The sequence below is a fragment of the Echinops telfairi genome, unplaced genomic scaffold (assembly GCF_000313985.2).
Source record: "Echinops telfairi isolate 266 unplaced genomic scaffold, ASM31398v2 ScPeMD7_7467;HRSCAF=8505_1, whole genome shotgun sequence".
In the NCBI taxonomy this organism is placed as follows: Eukaryota; Metazoa; Chordata; class Mammalia; order Afrosoricida; family Tenrecidae; genus Echinops; species Echinops telfairi.
Window position 1 is genome coordinate 33,587,021 of NW_022111368.1, and position 11,345 is coordinate 33,598,365.

Consider the following 11,345-nt stretch of genomic DNA (forward strand, 5'->3'; position numbering starts at 1 on the left):
AAATGAAGCCAGGCCGTTGTCGTTGTACAGTGTTTGGGGAAGTCCAAATTGAGGAAATGACACCTGAAGTATCCTTCTAATCACTTCATGGGTCCTCTTGGTCCAGGTGACATAAACCTCAGCTCACCCGGTGAAGGTGCCTATGAACAGTGGAAGATATTTGCATCCTTGTACCGTTTGGACTTGAGTTAAATTCACTTCCGCAGAGTCTGACCGTCTGTGTTGAGCAGGTCCTCAAACCAGCCAAACTCACTGCTCTTGAGTCAACGCTAACTCATCCTGACCTGATAGAACAAAGCAGAATGACTGCTGTGAGTTTCTGAAGTTGTAACTCTTTACAGAGTAGAAAGCCCTGTCATTCTCCTGTGGAGAGGCTTGTGGTTTCGAACTGCAGACCTTGGGATTAGTAGCCCAACTTATAGCTCCTTGTTGAACAGGTTAGACAAAGGTGAGACCTGAGCAGCGAGACAGTGACAGGCCACTAACTTGATGGGCAAGTCCAGGATAGAGGTGTATAATTGCTGAGTGAGTAAAAGGGGTTTGCAGCTGAATTGTGTAGCATCATGAAAATCTCTTAGTACTTTTCACTGTAATATATGTGCCAATACAAATATGTTTCTTTTATTCCCCACCAGCTATCAGGCCAAAGGCTGTATTTTTTATCTTTAGCTTCTCCTACTTCCTTGGGAGAAAATTCCTGGAGGAACAACTGGCTCTGAGGTCCAGGGAATTGATGGAGACTGGGTCATCTGAGTAGACTGGTGCTGAAGGGCTGCTCCTTCTGTTGCTTGGTTACTGAGGGAAATCTCTGAGTCTCATTTTGGTCACCATGACAATGCACTATGCTACTTTGACAGACTTTTCGATGACCTCTAGGAGTGTTTTGACTTGACTCCTATATGTAAGGAAGATTTTATAGGTGGATAAGTGCCCATTCTCTCACCATAACACGAGAAAACATAAGAGGACCACCGGAAGCCCATGCTTGAGAGTCTGGGTACAGAGTTAATCTTTCTGCCACAGAGAGCACCTCAATGCTATGAGTTCAATTACTTGGGATGAAGTCTCCTTTAGGAATTAACACAGTGATTTTGCTATGAGCCCATCATTAGGGATCCAAATTTTACAAGATCCAGAGGCTTGGCCTGGATGTCACCCTAATGTAATCAATCAGGGGCTCTGGTCCCAGGGCATATTTACTCAAATGGTAAAAAGCTGAATTCTGATCAAAGAAAGGTGGAGAAAGGGGAAGCAGAGAGAGAGGCACTCAGCTCTTGAGACTGGAAACCTGTGTCTGTCACTTGGGGGACTGACCTTAAAGAGATATTCAAATCACAGGATCAAAAATATTAGGTTTGAGATGTTTTTGTTGGTTCTTGCTTTTCAGCGTGAAAAGCAGTCATAGGGCAGCAGCATGCAAAACTAAAATTCTTAAAATTATTTCTCAGACACAAGAATGAGCTCTCTCCCTGTGGAGAGGTCTTGTGGTTATAATGCTTTTTTGCTTTCTCCCCTGCTAGTCTCCTCTCATCTCCAACCAGAGTGTTTCTTAGTGTTGACAGGCTTTTAATGACTGTGTCTGAGTGTCGGTGGGCTTTCAGTGGGCAGTGACATAACTGGTTCTTACTGCCAATGTTTCTCCCATAGCTTTCTAGCACATGCCTCATCTCTCAGGGAATGCCGTAAGGACTTGTCTCTTTTGGAACAATCCCTTCTCTCTAAGTTCAGTTTTCCTAGTATTGATTGTTTTTATAATTTCCCTGAAAAATGGGAAATCCACTGTGATACACGTATCTCACTCTAAGGGTAATTTCCCATCTCTCTTAATTTTTCTTTATCCAAAGTTATTTTATTTTTGGCTTTATAAAACCATATCCTGCTATTGAGGCAAATAATCTAAAAGACCAACATTTCCTAATGTGCATTAGGTTACAAAACCCAAGATGAATAAAGAATTTTGTTGAATAGATAAATTAAAAAGGTATGATATTTAGTGTTAAACTACTATAATTCATTTACTACTTATTAGCAGAGTAACCTTGTGTAGATAATTTATCTTTTTATAAGTATAAATATTATTTTTATACATAAATTAGCAAAATTCTATATCCAACAAAGTGCAGCATAATTTCTGTGATGATTAAATTAGATATTTAATAATATGTGTTTAACCTTGTGCTTTGTGAGTGCTTCATAACCATTGGATATTGCTATACTTCTTAGGGTGGAGCTATTTTGTTTTTAATTCTGTGGTCTTTCTACTGTAAAACTCTATTTACCAGAAATGTATGAAACCATATATGCTTTAACAAAAATTAAAACAGCTATTTTGATAAAAAATTGGAGTCAATGTGCAGCATAAGTCACAGTAGTCATAAGGCACAAACAGTCTAAATATCCATCAATCAATAAATAAGCAAATGTGGTAATCAAAAAAGCAATAAATAAACACTACTGGCTTGCTACTCAGTCAAGAGCAGAAATTAATCCTGAAGCACACAATATATGTATGTGCCTATTTATACCTCTGTAATTTATTTTGCCTCCTCATTCTTTCCTCTACTTCCTTTTACTTTCCTCCTGTCCCATTATCATGTTTGACCTTCATTTGGCTCTCAGTAATTCCTCTCAGCTACATCGCACTTAATCATGCCCCACCAGACATTCTATGCCCTCTTCACCATTGATTTTAGATCACTTTTTGTTCCCTTGTCCCTGGGTTTGTTGGGTCACCCTTCCTTTCCCCTATCTGCCTTCTCCCATGTCTCCCCAGAACTGTTTGTTTCCTTGTTTTCTCCTCAAGATTGTTTCTACTGCCTAACTTATACAGATAGACATGAAAACTAAAAAAAAAAAAAATGCCTATAAGTAGTTCCAGGTCTGTCTGTTGACCATTATGAATGCTTTCCAATTAAGCCTGATGAGGTACCAAGTCCTGCCCCGTTAGTCTATTTGGGGATTTCTCAGGGACTTCATTACTTTGCTCCCCTTGCTGCTCTGATGCACTCCCTTAATGTTTTGCCCTGGTGTGTGTGGATCAGACTGAGCACAATTCCCACACTGTCTGCAGTGCTGTCCCCCACAATGCTATGGGTCAGCTAGGGAACACCATGTCTCCTGGTGGGGCTGGCCCTATAGCCTTCCCTGTTCATTGGTGGCTTGGAGCGGGAATGTCATCCTCAGGGTTTGGTGCGCCAGATGAAGTCCATTCTCTCTCTCTCTCTCTCTCTCTCTCTCTGTCTCTGTCTCTCTCTCCTTTCCTCTTAGTTTGCTCCTGTGTGGTCTGAGCAAACCTGCCCCTCTCCCCAGGCTGTATCTTCAGTGCTGCCCTCTGTGATGCATTCTTCTGGGGAGAGGGTCCATGTAGCTGAGATTGGGGCTGGTCTTGCAGACCTCTTTCCATTATTCTTTGAAAAATCATCTAAAAATACTTGTATTTTAAATTAATATGATTCTTCTGACTCTTTTTTTTCCTTTTTTAAAAATTTAAATAATTTTATTATGGGCTCATACAACTCTTACCGCATTCATACATACATCCATTGTGTCACGTACATTTGTACATCTGTTGCCCTCATCATTCTCAAAGCATTTGCTTTCCACTTGAGCCCTTGGAGTCAGTTCCTTATTTTCCCCCTCCCTTCTCCGCCAACCCCCTCCCTCATGAACCCTTGATAATTATAAATTATTATTGTTTTATCATATCTTATACTGTCCAACGTCTCCCTTCACCCACTTTACTGCTGTCCATTCCCCAGGGAGGAAGGAGGTTATATGTAGATCCTTGTATTTGGTTCCCCCTTTCTCCCCTACCTCTACCCTCCTGGTATCACCACTCTCACCACTAGTCTGGAGGGGTTCATATGCCCTGGATTCCCTGTTTTTCCAGTTCCTATCTATGTTTTTGAAAGAATGCTAATATATGTAATAAACTAATTCCTAAAGTGTTTATTGATGAAAAATTAGCAATTTATAAAGTTTTAATAGTAGTATCTAACACCTAAACAAGGTCGATTATATTAGACAAAAGTCCTATGAAGTTTAAGACTGAATGTATCATTTGGTACTGGTGGAAATGAGGAACAAAAAATTTTGGAGAAGCTATATATTCTGTTATTTTTATATCCTAATTAAGAAACAAATTTAAATTTGCATTTCACTCTGAGATTCCAATTATCCCAAAGCAATAGCTTCTACAAAAATACCCACGTGGTTTTTTTTCTTATATGTTTAGTTCACTTCCATAATAACAACAACTAATTAAAGGAAACTTCAAATGCAAAAGGGGAAGGCTATTATTTTACAAATATCAATTAAACTAGGCAAATTCTTCTTAAATTAACTTTGAGACTGTTCCAGCCATTGCTTCTAATACTCCTAAATGACTCTGCTTACCTGAAGAACATTTGTGGAGCTAAGAGTCCTTTACCATAGAAAGAATGAGGTTCCTAGATCTAATAATATGATAATTTGTGGAAATTATAATTATCAAATATTTGCAAAAAGAACAAATTGGCTGCCATCAAGTTGATACTGACTCATAGGAAATTTACAAGACAGGGTATAGAACTGCCCATGGGAGTTTCTGAGATGGTAACTGTGACAGTCCATTCTTTCTCCCAGGGAGGGGCTGGTGGTTTTGAACTGCTGATCTATGGGATCTCAGCACAATGAGTAATCACTATGCCACCAAGCTCATTTCAAATGTTTACTATATTTTAATAACATACTGTGTTAGTCTAGGTTGACTACAGAAACAAATTCATGGACACTCACATGTGAATAAGAAAGAACTTTATATAAAGGAGTAATTGTATATTAAGAAAACACCCCAGTCCAGTCCAGTTATGTCTGATACCAGTCTGTAAATTCCACTTAAGACTTACACCACACATGCAATGACACCGAGTGCAAGAAGATCACAAGCCAGTGAATGGGAAGTCTTGTGGATCCAGTGGTGGTGGAAGCATCTTAGCTCTGTCATAGGACTCCACTTGGCTCCTCTAGCTCCAAGGCTCTGGCTGCCAACAGCGTAGCTCCATGTATCTTGTCAATAGGAAGAGAAAGCAGAGAGGGAGTGCATCTGGCCTCCAGTGAGTTATTTAACTCCATGGTGCCTCCAAATGAGGTCATCAAGATGCGACCTGATTGATAGACTGGACTGCACTCCAATGTCACAAGTTGACATCAGATTATGCAATTACTACACAGACATAGGTAATACTCAAGAAAATTCAATTTTTGCATCTTTAATAACTACAATTATTTGTATTATACACTCTAGCCATGTATTTTTCATTTAATATTCAGTAAAGTATAAATTAATATAATCTCTCAAAATTAAGAATGATAGTTGACATTCTGTAAATAAGAAAACTGAGGTAATGAGTTCCTATGGATTGTCCTCTGTTAAAGAACCAACATTGTAACCAGAAAGTACAGCTGAAAAAAAGGTTGACATGACTCAGAACATAAAAATGTGTCAGCCCCTTCGACTGATTCTTTCAGTTCCTTGTATCAAACACACTAATATTCTAAGGTCAATGGCATTATTTTAAGAATAATCTAGGATATAGGCTCACACACAATGAGACAACACTTTTGATATTTGGCATATTCCATCACAATCTCAACTGCAAGATTCAGCCCAGACACCTCTTTCTCTTCCTATTCTCCAACTTGATAGAGGCAACTTGTCTCTTGATTCCCCCATCCCCACAAACTCTCTCTCCAAGAGAGAAGATACATTCTAACTCAGAAACTTAAAGTCCTTATGAATTGAAATTAGTAATTAATTTGATTTTTGGGGGTTTATTTATTAATCCTTATCTAGACCAACAGTTTATCTCCTCATCCCCGCCACATTCCAGCCCAGCAACTTCACATGGCATTTCCTTTGTCATGTTTGAAACGTCCTTTCCAGAGGCACTCATGTTCTGCTGTCATGGTGAGCCCCATGCCCCACTACCTCTCTGTTACTCTCAACCGAGGGTACAATGTCCTATTTTCCAAGCATAAAAAGGTCATTTTACATGAATTGCCTCAAACATTCCATCTAAGTCCAGACTTGTTCCAATATCTAAATCATCACTGAAGCCTATTATCTTAGTTTGGTTTTTTTAACGAAATTTAGTTACACCACCATCATTAATGTTTCTTATTCATCAATTCCTTTTACTTTAAATTCAAAAACTGCTAGTAACTTTTGCTCTTAATTTCTCCCACCTTAAAAGAAAGAATTCAATTGGTTCTTTCCAATGTTACCTCACCTGTAATCACCTTATTTTTATTTTTATCTTTTTAAATAAGTGTATTGTCCTATATAGAGTCTCCTTGCTTTTCAATTACTTCCTCCATGTGAAGATGCCCAATCACTCACTGGGCATCTTTCTGCCATGGTTTACCTTTTCAGAGGGGTAGCATAAAATGACAAACCTCATTCTGGTCGTCCATCAATTTCTGAATGGACAAAAATGTTGACAAAATTCGTTCACTTGTGCTTGAAGATTGCAGATGGGTCATTGGAGAGATGGGGAAGTTATATGAACTATTTTGGAGCTCAGTTCAGTGATTTTTAACAGAAGATTAAGGATTGAGAAGGCTTGCTGTGAAACTTAATGCCTTGGGTTCTGACTGACCGTTAAAAAGAGCATTGAATTCCTTGCTTTGAAAAAACAGCTCTGAAGCAACCCAGACTTTTTTGCACCAAGGTCATTACTGGTAAGGAGACATGGTGCTATTCTTATGACCCCAAAATCAAACATCAATCAAGCCAGTGGAAGATGCCATCATCACCAGGCCCCAAAAAAACTTGTCAAGTGAAATCAAAGATTAAGAAAATGCTCATTTATTTTTTGGATGTGAGCAGGAGAGTACATTTGGAGTCCATTCCACCAGGTCAGGCTGTTAGTGGCTTTGAAAATATTGCATAACAGTGTGTGACAGAAAAGGCTGCATTTCTGGCAGATCAGGGACTGGTTTTGCCACCACAACAATGCACTTGCTCATGCAGACATCTCAGTACTCCAGTTTTTGGCAAAAACAGCATGGCTCTCTTGCCCCACACACCTTATTCACCTGACGTCTGTCTGTGCAACTTCCTTTTGTTGCAGCGAATGAAGAGGGACATGAAAGGACAGTACTTTGTCAATGTAGAAGAGATGAAGAAAGAAATGAGGGAGCTGCTGTCAGCCATCCAAACAGATGAGTTTGAAAAAATGTTTTCAAGAATCCAATTGCAGATTTGATAAATGTATTAAGTGTAATGGAGTGTACGCTGAAGGTGATAAGTTTGTTTTATGAAATAAATTTAAATACATAACTTTGAAAAAAAATTCCGGGTCTTTTGTGGTACCTCCTCATAGTTGTTTTTCCCCTATATTGTGTTTCAGCTCCTTAGTCAGTACAAAGCAAACAAATATTAAAATAAAATTTTCTCATTCCATTCATATTTTGTTATTACTGTTATTTACCTTTGACTTTAAGTTTTTATTAAAAAGGAAACAGCAAGCATTTATAGCATTTTAGGTGTAGCACATTTATAAGAAGTAACAGTTACATTTATAACTTTTAGAAAGCTTTGGGTCAGAACACAATTTCATTTAAAATTTTTCACTTAAGAATTCTCAAATGTACATAATAAAACTAACATTTCACAGGGTTATCTACTACTGCAGCAAAATTCTTATTATTGTACGTGACTGATGCCATAATAAAGGATAATAATATTTTAAAATTCTGAACTTTACATGAAAATGGAGGCATTGACTATTGTGTATTGCATGCTAAATAGCAGTTCTTTCTGAGATAGCAAGGAGCATTAGAAAAGAAAATTAATGGCTCCTAGACTCTGCTTCAGGAAATACAGAAACTATGGGAAGTTTTTATTATACCAGCTAAGTGAAAGACCCAGGGAAAGTCAATAAGGATACATACACATATTTATAATGGAAAATAACTATGCATGTATTTACATACAGATGTACATATGGTGTACACATATATATATATGTATTTGTATATGGAAATTATAATTAATATCAATACTACTGATTTCCCTATTGCTTATCATCAGAACCTTGGCTAATTAGTAGCAAATTATTACTTTCATTTTTTTAAATAGTTGGGAATTAATACATATATTCCATATTTCAATCACGTCAAGTAGAATTGTACAATTGGTATCACAATCAGTTTCCAACCATTGCAAATTCATAATATATCTTAATATTAAATATCTAATCCTCCCTAGGAAGCAACCTTCTCGAATTAAGAGTCTACTGACAAGATTTTTTCCTCCAAATCTTGTTGTTGTTATTAGGTACCACCAGCAGGATCAAACAAGTGAAAAGGTGGCAACAGAGCTTCCAGACCAAGAACAGATTATGAAAATGTAAGTTTGCCCACTTCTTAGGGATTAGCCACAGACAAGTTTCTAACTCTCAACCAAATGTTGTCAGGCAATGTTAGGACAGATGAGCCCTGAGGTTGGAAAGTACTCAAAATATAGTTGGGGATGAACTGCCTCCGTCTAGTAGAGTTGATCAGAAGCCCTTGGGTGGAGCAAAGCTTTCAATCACTTTATTTCCTTGTGGGGGCACTGCCTAAAAAAAGAAGAATAAACTGCAAGCATCCATTGATAATCAGATTATGAAATGTATAAAGTATGAATCATGAGCATTTGAAGGAATCAAAAATGAACACTTAAAGAGGCATATCCTAGGACTTGGTGAGCTGCCATGGACTGGTATTGGCCATTTTATTATGACAAGGTTTACAATGACAGGATGGACACATTCAAGAGGAGTGGCATCACATTTATTGTCAAAACATTTCAAAATCTTTCTTGACGGGCAGAGCTATCTATGACAGGATATTATCTTTAAGCCTACAAGGAAATGCAGTTATATATCTATTTTTCAAAATTATTCACCAAACCCTAAAGGTAGCGATAAATAAATTGAAGATTTATATCAACTGCTCCAGTAGGATGCTGATCAAACATGCAATCAATGTACATTAACAATTAATGATGATTGGAATGCAAAAGTTGTGGAAAAAGGACTGGTAGTTGGAAAATATAGCCTTGGTGAAAGAAGTGTAGGTGGAGATTAAAGTCAGATTTGGATATGATCAAGACTTCATGTTGATAATTCCTTATATCTCAAACCTAAATATTGGTTTGAGTGGCTTTAAAAAGAGAAAGAAGGGAAAGTAAAAGGGAAACGGACTGGGAGTCTCTATTGACAAACAAGTTCATCTCAAACAACAATTTTAAAAAAGACAAGAAAGTTCAAAGTGATGTCAGAGGAGATGCTGAATCTTGCTTTTCAGTGTAGAGTAGCTAGAGCAAATGGAAAAAAATTATGAAGTAAAAGTTTTTGATAGAAATATTAAAGGGCAGCTAGAAAAGAAATTAAAGTATTTTAATAAAATGTGTACAGGCTTTGAGTTAGCCAAAAAGAACATTCTCACTACATCTCAACCTACAATAACTGAGGAGTAAATAATCTTCAGTTGCAAAATAGAAGGATTTCATATGCAAAAAAATTGAATGATGCATGATGCAGTAAAGCATAAAAAGAAGCAAGCCTTCAAATCAAGACAGCCAATGGATCATATGGGGAGTGAATGAATCCTTCTTCAACAATCTGGAGAAAGCATCCATAGGTCCCTGGGCTTTGGCAAGAAAGTTCCCAGGGGTCAACATTCCCTGGCCAAATAAAGAAAGAAAGAAAGAAAAAAGGCAAAAGAGCTGAACAGCAAGATCAAGCGAAGGCACCAGCCATCCTTTTCCTATGACAAGAAGCCCCCTGACTATCCTTGTGCCTCAGCAAGGAAGCCCCAGCTATCCCTGTGCTCCAGCAAGACCTCTAATCCCACATTACCCAGTAGCCCTGCCAACATTAACTGCTTCAACATGATGTCAGAGAAACAGCAGTCGATTTAAAAAACAAAAACAACAAACAAGAAACACAGGCCAAAGAACTGACTAACACCCAGATGCAAAGGAATGTCTGAAGAAAAGACCCAGAAACTACCAGAATCAGAACTCACTAGATTGATATTCAGGTTCTGCCAATGGATGGAGGAGATGTTTCAGAAAACAATGTAAAGAATATAAAAGATAGAAATTCAGACAGTGTAATATATGACAAAATAATAATTTATGAATTATGAAGGGTTCATGAGGGAACGGGAAGGGGGAGGGAGGGGGGGAATGAGCAGCTGATATTAAGGGCTCAAGTAGAAGGCAAATGTTTTGAAAATGATGATGCCAACAAATGTGCATATATGCTTTACACAATTGATGTATGTATGGATTGTGATAAGAATTGTATGAGCCCCCAATAAAATGATAAATAATAAACAAAAAGAAAAGAGAAATTCTCCACTGAAAATAATTCCAGAAGATAAATAAAAGGTAACAGAAATAATAAACAACAATGTAAAAGAGCTGAGTAATACAATCAAATAAGTAAAAAGCCGACCTAGTGAGGTGGATAACAATTCACTCAGCTACAATGGATGAAAGAATCAACAAAAATAGCAAAAAGATTTAAAGAAAGTCTAGGTATTGTCTAGGATGCAGCCAAGAGGATCAATCTATATCTCATTGGGATTTTAGAACAACTAGAAACAAGATAATCTACAGAGAAAAAAGTATTAGAAGTTAAAGAATAATACTTTTCTAACATGATAGAAAAATCAATAACCTTTCAAGAAGCTGAGATGTGTGAAATTTCAGACTAATATCACTTACTAATATACACCCCAAAATTCTCAACAAATTTCTGACCACCAGAATCCAACTGCATATCCAGAAAATAAAATACAATACCATGAAGAGAAATTCATATCAGGTATACAAGTGTGGTTCAACATTAAAGAAAAAAAATCTGGGTAATCTACCATAAAAACAAAACAAATAATAAGAATCACATGGCCATATCAATTAATGCAAAGAAAGAAAGAAGCCCAAACCCGTTTGATAATATCCAACACCTATTTGTAAGGAAACCCCACAACAGAATGTGCAGATGGCTCAAGACTGAGCAGTATTGCTCCATCTAGGTATCATGAATGCCCAGTAACAAGAACAAGGATATCTCAACAACTACCAGAGAAATCCTACCTAAAGAGAGTGATTTTTACTACTCCTCTTAAAAACATCTTCCCATTATACTTACAAATATCTTGTTCCAGTGATGAAAAGCTCATGACCAAATGGCTTTCCTTTTTTTTTTGATTATACTGTATTCTCTAAATTCTTTTTTTTTTTTAACATTTTATTAGGGGCTCATACAACTGTTATCCCAATCCATACACACATCAGTTGTGTAAAG